The sequence below is a fragment of the Nycticebus coucang genome, chromosome 17, assembly GCF_027406575.1.
Source record: "Nycticebus coucang isolate mNycCou1 chromosome 17, mNycCou1.pri, whole genome shotgun sequence".
In the NCBI taxonomy this organism is placed as follows: domain Eukaryota; kingdom Metazoa; phylum Chordata; class Mammalia; order Primates; family Lorisidae; genus Nycticebus; species Nycticebus coucang.
This window is the reverse complement of record NC_069796.1, coordinates 32,705,556-32,719,311: the sequence shown is the minus strand read 5'-3', so window position 1 is coordinate 32,719,311 and position 13,756 is coordinate 32,705,556. Positions and strand designations below refer to the sequence as shown.

Sequence of the window (13,756 nt, the reverse complement as noted above, 5' to 3'; positions counted from 1 at the left end):
TGATGCCACTGTACTCTAGCCCAGGTAACACAAAAGAAAAAAAAAAATCACCCAGGCAAAAATTTATGGGTCTTTCTTTCTTTCTTTTTTTTAGACAGAGCCTCACTTTGTTATCCTCTGTAGAGTGCTATAGCATCACAGCTAATGGCGACTTCAAATTCTTGGGCTTAAGCAATTCTCTTGCCTCAGCCTCCCAAGTAGCTGGGACTACAGGTGCCCGCAACAACACCTGGCCATTTTTTTGTTGCAGTTGTCATTGTCATTTGGCAGACCCAGGCTGAGTTTGAACCTGCCAGCTCCAGTGTATGTGGCTGATGCTCTAGCCACTGAGCTACAGGCACCCAACGAGAGTCAATTCGTTTATTAAAAATTGCTTTTCTATATTAAAAAATACCATTCACTTTATAATTATTTGTTAAGCTGTATGTATGGTTGTTTGGATTTTAGTAACTATATGTTATTTTTATAATTAAAACCCCCCAAAACATATTATCATTAAATCTTTTTTTTTTTATTTATTTATTTATTTTGTGTGTTTTTTGGCCGGGGCTGGGTTTGAACCCACCACCTCTGGCATATGGGACCGGCGCCCTACTCCTTGAGCCATAGGCGCCACCCTATCATTAAATCTTATAATTTTTTTTTTTTTTTTTGTAGAGACAGAGTCTCACTTTATGGCCCTCGGTAGAGTGCCGTGGCCTCACACAGCTCACAGCAACCTCCAACTCCTGGGCTTAAGCGATTCTCTTGCCTCAGCCTCCCGAGTAGCTGGGACTACAGGCGCCCGCCACAACGCCCGGCTATTTTTTTTTTTTTTTTTGGTTGCAGTTTTGGCCGGGGCCGGGTTTGAACCCGCCACCCTCGGTATATGGGGCTGGCGCCCTATGGACTGAGCCACAGTCGCCCTTATAATTTTCTTTTTAAATGCCAATGGTTTTATTTTAAAATACCTATTTTTTTTTTTTTTTTTTTTTTTTTTTTTTTTGTAGAGACAGAGTCTCACTTTATGGCCCTCGGTAGAGTGCCGTGGCATCACACAGCTCACAGCAACCTCCAACTCCTGGGCTTAAGCGATTCTCTTGCCTCAGCCTCCCGAGTAGCTGGGACTACAGGCGCCCGCCACAACGCCCAGCTATTTTTTGGTTGCAGTTCAGCCGTGGCCGGGCTTGAATCTGCGACCCTCGGTATATGGGGCCGGCGCCTTACCAACTGAGCCACAGGCGCCACCTAAAATACCTATTTCTTTTTTTTTTTTTTTTTTTGTAGAGACAGAGTTTCACTTTATGGCCCTCAGTAGAGTGCCGTGGCGTCACCCAGCTCACAGCAACCTCCAACTCCCGGGCTTAGGCGATTCTCCTGCCTCAGCCTCCCAAGTAGCTGGGACCACAGGCGCCCGCCACAACGCCCAGCTATTTTTTTGTTGGCGGGGGCTGGGTTTGAACCCGCCACCCTCGGTATATGGGGCCGGCGCCCTGCTCACTGAGCCACAGGCACCGCCTTAAAATACCTATTTCTATTTTCTCAAATTGATTGTCTTTTCTTTTGGACTGGCAAGTTCATTCTAATCAAAATGGTAAGTAGGAAGACAAGTTGATGAATCAGCCGTCCAAGAACACATACTCTCCAAGCTCTAGGCCTGTAGAGTACCCTCAAACCACCCCTCTGCACACAACAAAGATTTTGGTGTAACACATCACAGAGAAAGGCAGAATGTATTTCCCACTCATTGAGTCCAAAGACAGGACCTTATTTTCTAATGTTGAGTTTCAGTTCTGGGTTGAGTTGGGCAAGAATTATCCTCAGCTGCCATTAATCCTGGCTGAAGTTAATCATCACCATCACTATCCCAGAAAAAACCCACTGAATTCATGTACTGTCTTTTAAAAAAAAATCTGAAAGATTAAAAAGGAAGTAGATGATCAAGCCATTGAACAGAAAGCTACCTGGATTAGATAAGAACATGTAACTTAGGTCTAGGACAATGGGGAAGGAAAAGACATCTCATGGGTGGCTTCTCCTCAACAAAAATGGGATTCTCAGCTTATTAGAGACAAGTTTGGGAGGTACTTTAGATTAGGGTCTGTAAACTTAAACTCTGTTGAGCAGGTGTATGTGTGTGTGTGTGTGTGTGTATGTGTGTGTGTGTGTGTGTGTGTGTGTGTGTGTAAAGAAACAAGAGCAAGAGGGGATGATTGGAGCAGGAATCACATCTTCTAGTCTCAAACTGCTTCCCACTGCAATCGGTAAGGCCACGCCATGGAGTTTGACATTAATGGCAATGCTCTGTGACGTCCCCTACCATTGCCTTCTTCCAGCTGAAGAGAAAATATCCTGTACCAGCCCCTGCTGCTACGGCAATGCAGAGGTAGCCATTGTAGGTCATGAAGATGAGCATAAGGAAGTAGCTGACGACCACTTGGATGATATGCAGCACGGTTTGCAGGAGGTGTGGAAAACTCAGCATCTGCTGCCCAACAGTTTTGTGGGTCTCCATAGGATGGTTCCATGTGGTCCTGGGACAGGCATGGAATTGCAGCGAATGCTGACTTGTGACTTACGCAGCAATCTCTCTCGGGCTATCTTGAGTCCTTCATAGAACATTGCTAGTAAAAACACTGCCACAAAAGCTCCAGCCATTTCTCCGGCTGTATTGATTACCAAACTGGAAAACTATAGTTCCACATTTTTAAAGCCAAAGTAGAAGGTCACAGGCATCATCATCATCATGTTGCTATCTCCTCCACCATGGGAGCATGAGGCTGTAGTTGTCATGCGATGATGAGAATGATTCATTTTTCCAGGTAAAGTTGAGTGTCAGCAGAAGATTCTTCCTAGGTCAAGTCCAGCCACTGGCGCCTCCCTCTCAGAATCTTAACTTGTCACCCCTTCCCGACTCCTCAGAAGCTCCCTCCACTTCTGCCCTAAATCTTATAAATTTTATTTATTTATTTTTTTTTGTAGAGACAGAGTCTCACTTTATGGCCCTTGGTAGAGTGCTGTGGCCTCACACAGCTCACAGCAACCTCCAATTCCTGGGCTTAAGGCGATTCTCTTGCCTCAGCCTCCCTAGTAGCTGGGACGACAGGCACCCTCCACAACGCCTGGCTATTTTTTGGTTGCAGTTTGGCCGGGGCCGGGTTTGAACCTGCCACCCTCGGTATATGGGGCCGGCACCTTACAACTGAGCCATAGGCGCCGCCCAATCTTATAAATTTTAAAGGAAAAAGCAAGCTAAATGGGCAAAACTACATCTTGGTATATTGCTGCAAATCAGCCATGGGCAGCCAGAGATGGTTATGACATGCTGCTTGCCCTCCGGGAAGAGGGTAAGGTTCATCTTCCACCCCTAAACAAAGGGTTCCAGGCACCCATGACACCCACCTTTTATCAGGAGCTGCTCAGGTGACAGGACTTCCTCAATACCTGCCTGCTGGCAGCCCTACTCAGGGAACACTCAATGGGAGATCCTGGCAGACTGGGAGCATTGGTTCTACCTGCCCCTCCTATTCTGGCAACTTGAGAGGCATTCTGCCCAGGATGGCTTGCAGCTGAAAGGGGAGAATCACTGCCAAACCATTTCTTGCACAACAATGCATTTCTGAGGAGGGTACACAAATTCTTTTTAACTGAATCGTGTCTTCCTCTTGACTTACATGATGGTCCAGATATGCTCTGGCTTCCATGCTGCTCACGAGTGGATCATCCATCCACTGGTAATGGCTCCCAACAGTTCGTATAATTCTGTCTGCATTAACCAACCTATAATCCAGTATTTATTTAAGAGCATAAGGATAGAACCTTCCTTCTAGGAATTCTTCCATCAAGTGAGCTTGGATGTTTGTTTGCCTCTGCGGGTTTTTTAGTGGGGAAAAAGTGGGCAGGGAGGCTGCACCCACATGTCTCAGCCCCAGGAGCCTCCCCCTGCCTTTGGCTTTGAGAGACATGTAGTGAGAATAAGGTTTAGTCAATTAAGCTAGTGCTGAGAGGACTCAGCAGGTCTTCCCAGTTTAGGGCCTGTGTGACCTTCACCTCACATCTTCCATTCTTGTTGTTCTGTAAATTGGCTTTAACCTAAAAGTGTATCTCTTGAGTAGTTTAGGGCAATTGATTTAGGAGATTAACTTTTGAATTGGAATGTTGTTATATGGGTCATGGGTTATGTCAATTATTGTTTATTATGGGTTATGGTGATTACTGTTGTTTAAGATAAGGTTCATATGGTTTGCTTTTAACTTTTGTGTATAAAACTATGATTTCGGAAATGGAAGAACAGAACAGTCTTGGGGAGTCTACTCTCACTGTTCTCCAGAATTGCTGGCTTTCTGACAAAGTTTGATATTTCTCTACATATTGGCTGACAGTGACAGGTGGCCAGACCCTCTTCGTCCAGTAACAACCTGAGTGTGTACAATCCCCTACACTTTGCAGTCCCCTATACTCTGCATATCTGCATATAGGAACTTCACTGATAAAATCCTGACCAAGGAAGACCAAAGAAGAGGGAAGGTACAAGCCCAGCCCCTCCTCTCATTCACCACACACTCTCAGTGGGCCTAAGACTGGCCCTTCCTGCACTCACCCATTAGGCACAGAGCCTTCATCACCTCCTGAATCTTGAGTCTGGTGCTCCAGGGGGCCAAGGACTCTTCCTAAGCAGCAAGCCACTGGCTGCCAATTGCTGCGGGAAGGACACCTTACCCTTAGTGTCATTCCTCAGGGATGTTTAAGCCTAGGCCCCGCCACCCCCAATGTCATCTGACGACATCATGCTCTCTTAAGTCCAGAGTCAAGTTCAAAGTACATGGTCTGGCCTTCAAGTCCTTTGCTTTTCAATTTGGTTCCAGCTCTATCTCTGGCCCCATCTCCCTATACCACATACTAGCTGTCTTACCACTCATTCACCCCACACATGCCGGAGTCCGACTTGTGCATAAGCCTAAAGGCAATTTTCTAAGTCTTCACAGATGCCAAAAATGCCTCATTTCAATGGCAGCCTCTCTCTTATTAATTGATGTCATCAGAATTGCATTACTATAGATGCAGACTCAGGCAATGCCAGTGCCCGTACTAATGTAGGGCCTCATCCTGCGGCTAACAGGGACTGCACCTGGGTGAACTTGGCTTTCTAGATCACTCTTTCCACTGGAGCAGCTGCTGGTCTCTCCCACCTTCCAAAAGCTCACTGCCAGGGAGCAGGGGACACATTACAGCATCTTGCTGCCAAAGTGACAACTACAATTACATTTTGGTTGACAGCTGGAGATGAGAGCGCGCACAGCCAGCCAAGGCCTCCAAGTCTCCGTGAGTCAGCAGTTTGTGCTGCTTGTCCAGCTGCAGGGTGGGTTGGGCTTGCTGTGGGGGGCTGGCTGAGCCTCAAGTCAGCACCTGAGACTCTCAGGTAAAGTTGTCCACTGGATGGAGATAGTGAGTGTCCCCAAGGCCATCCCAGGAGCCAGAGGAGCAGAAGAGTCAGGGTGGTCAGGCCCAGGCAAGGCCCAACCAGGAAGAACAGGAACCGAGCTTTTGGGCAGCCTGATCCAGCCTGTGCTGGTGATGGGCAGAGGGTCTCTATTGAGACCCCCAGGCACCACCCCCCTGAGAAGCCTCAGGCGACAGGCTGTGTACAAAGGTGTGGCGCAGTTTGGGGACCAAAACCCAGTAGCAGAAAGAACTACAGTAGCGGCTTCTGTCTCTGAGCCTTCCAGGAGCCAGGCTCACTACCTAACTTGCACCCTCTACTCTTCGCCATGTCCCAGTGAGCTAGAGGAAATGGAGTTTCAGAGAGTAATTTGACTTAAGCCACGTGGCTGGTAACTGTAGAGGTAGAACTTGAGCCCAGATAATCTGACTTCACAGCTTGGCTGACCTCATTATCCTAGATTGGCCCTTTAAATCCAGTCTTGGTTACAGGAAACTAAGAGACTTCCAGAGCATTCCTCACGTAGGGTGAGCTGAGCTGGGGCCTCCAAGCAGACTTCAGCCTGGAAGCCAAGATGTTACTAAGGAGAATAAACAATAACTATTTCAGGTACCAGGTGCTGGGGCTGTGAAATTGGGAGAAAAATTTTAAAAGCCTTGAGGATTCATTCATTGCACATTTTTGCATGTGCCACAGAACAAGCGCTGTCAGGAAGCTGCTCTGTGGCTTGGGGTACCCCTGGAGACAAGGCAGGAGCAGGAACTGTCCTTTCTCTCTGACCTGCTGGCCTTCCTAAGCTTGCCTTCTGCGCAGCCCTGCTCCGGCTTCTAGCTGCAGCCTCTGACATGGTGGGTTGAGGGTCACAGAGCAGTCCAAGAGTGCTCCTGCCCTGTGGGGCCACCTTCTTGGGGCAGAACCTGCCTGTCCTCGCATCCTGCCCTCTCTCAAGCAGACCGGGATGCAGCAGGCTAGCAGCTCTGCTCAACATGCTTCCAAATGGGTGTAAAAGGCTGGTGGGGCTGGGGACACAGAGCATTTGTATTTCAAGTGGCTGGTGCCCGTGAATCACCAATTTCATTTTGTGCTCTCAGCTCTGAGAAGGCATCATTTCCACCCCGCCTCACACGGAGCTGGCGGCCAGAGCCTCTTAGTGGAGCTATAAATAGCAGATCATCAACTCACCTCTTCTGAGCTCATCACAGCTTCTCAGTTTACTGTGCATCTTCCAGCTGCCTGCACGTCACTGTCACTCAGATTTCCCAGGTGAAGCCCGGCTGAGAGACCCAGGCTGAGCTCTGGGGGCTACAGGGTTTTGGTTCCCAGAGCCATTCAGGGTGACAGCGAGGGCAATGGCAGACTTTTGAAGAGCTTGACATTTGAGACGTCATAATTATAATCTCAGGTCTCTGTGCTCCTCTCCAATTAAATGCAGCAGCAAGGGACTGTCATTTCTCTATGAATCCTAGAAATCAAAGGCAAAGGACTCACCAAACGCACACCCAGAGAAAGCCGCACAGAATGGGTAGCAGCAAATGAAAGGTTTCATGCTTTTCTGTGGACTTGTCTCCTAGCATTCTGAATGAAATACTTTATGGCTCTCTGGCTTCAGAAGTGAGATCTCATTTTTTTGCCTGGCTCTTCCAGCTCCCATACCGAGTCTCCTTGGGTGTCAGGCACCGTGCCCAGCCTTCGCATGCAGCATCTCATCAAGTCATCACAACAGCAGTATCAAGTTAACTGCTGGTATCATTTGCTGTCTATAGGTGAGGAGGCTATGCTCACAGAGGACAGTTGACTCATCCAGAGTCACACAGACAGGATTTTAGTCCAGGGCTACTGGATTGCACAGCCCAACCCCTGAACTACTACCCTTTCTACCTCCTGCAGAAGAGGACTGTGTGTGTCCATGAGTGTGCCCTTGTGAGTGTGACCTGAGCAATCTGAGCTGTCGTCTCCTGTTTCCAGCTCCGCGTTTCCAGCTATGACTAGAAGGAGGAGCCAGATGCTCACAGATTCATCACTTCCAGGTCCCAGGCCATTTTAGCACCCTGAATATCTCACATCACTATCTTCTTCCAAATCTGATTTTCTCCCAGCTTCTTCCTGCAGGGAAGGCACCAGTCAGCGGACAGCTCTTCTGACCCAACTCAATGGTCTTTCTCATACTTCCTCCACTTCAGGCCCTAGGCAGGTAGAGGTCAGGTAGGACTCCCCTCGGGGAAGCCTTCCCTTCTACATCCCTGGAGTCACAGCTCCCCAGTCCCTGATAGAGGCCCTGCAGAATGTTTTGAGAACACAGATTCCTACTTCCCTTCTGAACCACCTGAAAGGAAATCTCAAAGGGTGAGACTAGGGTCTGGATTTTTACCAATCTCTCCCAATAAACTGTCTAGCCAGGATTAAGAACTTTTGTCTAACTAGTCCTCTAGACTCCAACCTCTCAATCTGTGAACCTTCCAACCCACAGCTCCCATCTTGATTTTCTTTTTTCTTTTCTTTCTTTTTTTCTTTTTGTTGCAGTTTTTGGCCAGGGTCGGGTTTGAACCTGCCACCTCCAGTATATGGGGCCAGCGCCCTACTCCTTGAACCACAGGTGCCACCCTTAATTTTCTTTGTATAATTTCAGATTAATATGAGTGTACAGATGATTAGGTTACATTATTTGCATCTGTTAGGTAAAGTCCAAGTTGTAGTTGCACCCCTTACCCAAGAGGTGTGCCATGCACCTGCTTAATTTTCTTTTTTCTTTTTTTTGATACAGATTCTCACTTTGTCCCCCGCAGTAGAGTGTCGTGATGTCATAGCTCACAGAAACCTCAAACTCCTAGGTTCAAGTGATCCTCTTGCTTCCCTAGTTGTTGGGACTACAGGCGCCCGCCACAATGCTTGGCTATTTTTAGAGATGGGGTCTCGCTCTTGCTTAGGCTGATCTGGAACTCCAGAGCTCAGGCAATCCTCCTGCCTCAGCCTCCCAGAGTGCTAGGATTACAGGCAGGAGCCACTGCGCCTGGCCCAGCTTAGTTTTCTTTTGTTATTTATTTATTTATTTAGTTATTTATTTTCACTTTATGGCCCTTGGTAGAGTGCCGTGGCATCACACAGCTCACAGCAACCTCCAGCTCCGGGGCTTAAGCGATTCTCTTGCCTCAGCCTCCCGAGTAGCTGGGACTACAGGCGCCCACTACAACACCGGCTATTTTTTTTGTTGCAGTTTGGCCGGGGCTGGGTTTGAACCCGCCACCCTCGGCATATGGGGCCGGCGCCCTACTCACTGAGTCACAGGCACCGCCCCAGCTTAGTTTTCTTGAAGCACAGTTTGCCTCATGCCTTTCTCCTGCTCAGAATCCTGGGGTGTCCCCTCTGACTCCTATACTGCCCAAAGTCCTTGGTGTGGTATTCGAGGCCCTGTCCATCTGGTCCACTTGCTCTCCTCCTAACCTTTCTCTATAACTGTCTCCTGGCCCTCCCTTTCCTCTTTAGCCTGTCGGGACTTTCAGTGTCAGCTGGGCACAGCAGAGCTCAGTGAAGTGGCAGTGATCCTTCCCTAAGACTTGGAGCCCTTCACTTTAGTGCTGAAGTGCCCCTCATACTTCAGGAGCCACGTGTACAGCTTTACATGAAGGAGGTTTTGTGTGGCCTGCGGATGAAAGGCGATCTGCCAGCAGATGCCACACAATAGCAGTAATGTGTAAACCCCGGTAGCCGGAGAGGTGGGGCTCCTGGTGCATTCAAAAGACATGATATTTCCTATTCTCCTTGCTTTTATTCAAGCACAGAGGACAGAGCAGACATTTAAGCATGGAGGCAAGGCCATGCTGCCAAGCGCCTCTCACGCTTTTCCATCCCCTGTTCCCAGACAAAAGCAAAGAGACACTTCGGGTCTTGCTGTCGTTGTTCAAAAGGTCAAGAGTGTTTTACTAAAACCATTAAACAGTGTATGTGTTTGCACACTACATTTCCCATAAAGAAACATCTACCCCCAAATAAAATAAAAAGTAACTGTGTTGACTGAAAGCTAGATTTATTTCAGAATGGGACCTGGAAATTATCACCTTCAGAGTGCTTTAGAGTAAAAACTGACACTAAAGAACTTCTGGTTAAACATGGCAGAGTCCATTGTGAATGTCTATGTGTGCCCTCCCAAACCTAACTAAAAACAACTATACAAGAGGAGTAAAAAAAATACAAAAGGTTAAAAAAAAAAACACAAAAACCGACAAGGTCTCTGAGAATAGAAGAAATAACAGCAGACGGGGGATGTCACTACATTTTTGGAGAGTGGGAAGGAGAGGAAGGAATGGTGAGTCACAGGGAGTACAGGGAGCTGAGGCCTGAGGGGTTCCAGTGAGTAGCAGGCCAGCTTCCGGAGTGGGACAGCAGAGCTGTGAACAGAGGACAGTGGAGCCCACCTGAGAGCCAGCCAGACTGCAGGTGGGCAGTTGGTGGGCCATACCTGCTTGCCCCTTCAGGTTTACTCCCTGGAGAATTTGGGTGAGCACATCAAGCACTGTGGAGGTGAGTATGAGGTACAGAAATGGAACTATGGAGAGCAGATGGAAATCTGGGTACTAAACGGTAAACTCTCAGCCCCTTTTCCTTATACTGCTTCTAGACAACCTGGCAGCCAGGAATATTGCTCACTCCCAGGCTGGAGACTAAAGAATCTTTTCTGGAGAAACCAAGCAGGCTCATGGGAAAGACCTGTATGCAGACCTCTGGGGCCCCAGTGGAAGAGACAGCGCAGGATCCACAGCACCACGCAGGGAAGTTCTCCGTTAGACAAGCTCTGTCAAAGCACACTGGGCATCCGGTCATCTCCTCAGCACACAATCTTTTAATATGACCAAAGAGCCAAGATCCCCAGACTTGAGGAAACTTTGAGGAGGTGGAGAGGAAGAATCTATAAAACCTTTAGGGAGAGAAAATAAGATTTACATCTCAAGGTGCATCATCACAAAATGTCAGAACACCAGGGATAAAGAAAAGACCCTAAAAGAATCCAGAAAGAAAAAGGTCAGTCTACAGGATCAGGAACCAAAATGTTACAAGAAGGCCAGGTGTGGTGGCTCAACCTATAATTCTAGCACGCTGGGAGGCCAAGGCAGATGGACCTCCTCAAGTCAGAAGTTCAAAACCAGCCTAAGCAAGAGTGAGACCCCATCCTCTACTAAAAATAGAAAAAGTACCTGGGTGTAATGACAGATACCTTGGGAGACTGAGGCAGGAGGATCACTTGAGCCCAAGTGTTTGAGGTTGCAGTGCCCAGACCACACTGCAATGCCCAGCTATTTTTTGGCCTGGACTGTATTCGAACCTGCCAGCTCCAGTGTATGTGGATGGCGCCCTAGCTGCCTGAGCTACAGGCGCTGAGCCACAAGCCTATTTTATTATTTATTTATGAGACAGGGCCTCAAGCTATTGCCCTGGATAGAGTGCTGTGGCATCACAGCTCACAGCAACCTCCAACTCCTGGGCTTAAGCTATTCTCTTGGTACTCTACCATGGTACTCTACCCGGAGTAACAGAGTGAGACTCTGTGTCCAAAAAAAAAAAAAAAAGAGAGAGAGAGAGAGAAAGGAAAAGAAAGAAAGAAAAAGAAAAGAAAGAAAAAGATGTTTTCAGATAAGGGAGATAACAAATAATTTGCCTGTCGGGGTTCCTTTTCTCAGGAAGCCCTCTACCCAAATAAGAGAACAATCCAACATAGCTCAGTGAGTAGGGCGCCGGCCACATACACCGAAGCTGGTGGGTTCAAACCTGGCCTGGATCAACTAAAACAACAATGACAACTGCAACAAAAAAAATAGCTGGGCATTGTGGCAGGCACCTGTAATCCCAGCTACTTGGGAGGCTGAGGCAAGAGAATATTGCTTCAGCGCATGGATTTGAGGTTGTTGTGAGCTGTGACGCACGACACTCTATCCAGGGTGACAGCTTGAGACATTGTCTCAAAAAAAAAAATTATGACTCAAGGGACAAAAAAAATAATAAAATAATAATAATGAAAATCAGGACATGCCCTCGATTAGTGATGAGCTACATCACAATAAACACATTGTAAGTTGAAAATATTGTAAATCAAAAATGCATTACTACATCTAAGCTATGAAACATCATTGCTTAACCTGGCCTATCTTCAACATGCTGAGAACATTTACATTAGCCTAAAATTTGGGGCAAAATCATCTAATACAAAGCCTATTTTTTTTTTTTTTTTTTTGAGACAGAGTCTCAAGCTGTTGCCTTTGGTAGAGTGCCGTGGCGTCACAGCTCATAGCAACCTCAGACTCCTGGGCCCAAGCGATTCTCTTGCTTCAGCCTCCCAAGTAGCTTGGACTACAGGTGCCCGCCACAATGCCCAGATATTTTTTGGCCTGGGCTGTATTCGAACCTGCCAGATCCAGTGTATGTGGATGGCGCCCTAGCTGCCTGAGCTACAGGCGCTGAGCCACAAGCCTATTTTATTATTTATTTATGAGACAGAGCCTCAAGCTATTGCCCTGGATAGAGTGCTGTGGCATCACAGCTCACAGCAACCTCCAACTCCTGGGCTTAAGCGATTCTCTTGCCTCAGCCTCCCAGGTAGCTGGGACTACAGGTGCCCACCACAATGCCCCCATTTATTTTTTGGTTGTAGTTGTCATTGTTGTTTAGCGGGCCCAGGCTGGATTCAAACCTGCCAGCTCTGGTGTATGTGGCTGGTGCCTTAGCCGCCTGAGCTACGGGTGCCAAGCCAAAGCCTATTTTATAATAAAGTGTTCTGCCGGGTACGGTGGCTCACACCTATAATCCCAGCACTTTGAAAGGCTGAGGTGCAAGGATTATTTGAGGCCAGGAGTTTGAGACCGGCTTAGGTGATATACTGAGATCCCCATCTCTACAAAAACTTTCAAAATTTAGCCAGGCATGGAAGTCTACACGTCTAGTCCCAGCTATTTGGGAGGCTGAGGCAGGAGGATTGTTTGAGCTCAGAAGTTCAAGGCTGTAGGGAGCTATGATCCTGCCATTGCACTCCCTCTAAAGACACACACATGGGCCAGGCACAGTGGCTCATGCCTGTAATCCTAGCACTCTGGGAAGCAGAGGCGGGTGTATTGCTTCAGCTCAGGAGTTTGAGACCAGCCTCAGCAAGAGCGAGGCTCTAAAAATAGCCAGGCATTGTGGTGGGTGCCTGTAGTACCAGCTACTTGGGAGGCTGAGGCAAGAGAATCATTGAGCTCAAGAGTTTGAGGTTGCTTTGAACTATGACTCTACAGCACTCTACTGAGGTTGACAAAGTGAGACTCTGTCTCTAAATAAATAAGTAAATAAAGGTGCGTGTGCACATACTATATGTGAAAAGATATAAGGTATTGCTTATCTCATTTAATTTATTAAATGCTGTACTGACAGTGAAAAACAGAATGATTATATGGGCAAAGTATGGTTTCTACTGAATCTATATCATTTGCACACCATTGTAGAGTCTAAAAGTCCTAAATTGAGCCACCGTAAATTGGGGAATATCTTGCATGTGTATCCAACCTGTGTGGCCCACAGGCCACATATCTGGGGTGGTGGATAGCACAAAAATTATGCATAGACCTTGTTTTTGCTCATCAGCTTTTGTTAATGTTTGTGTATTTAATGTGTGGCCCAAGATAACAACTCTTCTTCTTCCAATGTGGTGCTAAGAATCAAAAAGTTTGGATACCCCTATTACTATTATAATGCTAGTTTTATCAAAATCTTGATAAATATAAATGAGGCAATTGCTACCTACAAAAACCACACACACACATAAACTGTAAAAGAAAATAAATGCAACACCAAAAAATTTACATAGCCATGATAATAGAAACATAGTATATGATTTAACCAAAGACTGTAATAAATAGTCCTGGGAGTATAGGGGGAGGGAAAGGAGGATGCAGGTGGCTGAGGGTAAAAGAAACAAACCATATCCTGCAATTGAAAGAAAATGGGTCATGTGTAAAACTGACAAATCAACAAAATCGCAGAGGAAGCATATTATTTAGAAATATGGGAGAGGGGTTCAAAGTGGGAGAAATAGCTGAAAGAGTTGAACTGGGTATCTTTGCAGGTCACAATGGCTGTAGGGTTGGGTGGGACAGGGCACTGCTAATTTTTATCATACACCATTTAGTACGATTTGACTTTTTTTGTTTTTAAGAAGAGATCTCGCTCTATCACCCAGGCTAGAGTGCAGTGGCATCGTTATAGCTCACTGCAGGCTCAACTACTGGGCTCAAGCAATCCTCCTACTTTAACCTCCTGAGTGGCTAGAGCTAAAGGTGTGCACCACCACATCTGGGCAATTAAAGAATTATTTTTTGG

General features: G+C 46.9%; 1 pseudogene; it reads right to left on the bottom strand.

The window, feature by feature from the left end:
- Positions 1 to 2,173: 2,173 nt before the first annotated feature.
- On the bottom strand, positions 2,174 to 2,886 carry LOC128568460 (high affinity copper uptake protein 1-like; annotated as a pseudogene).
- Between the last annotated feature and the right edge of the window lie 10,870 nt (positions 2,887 to 13,756).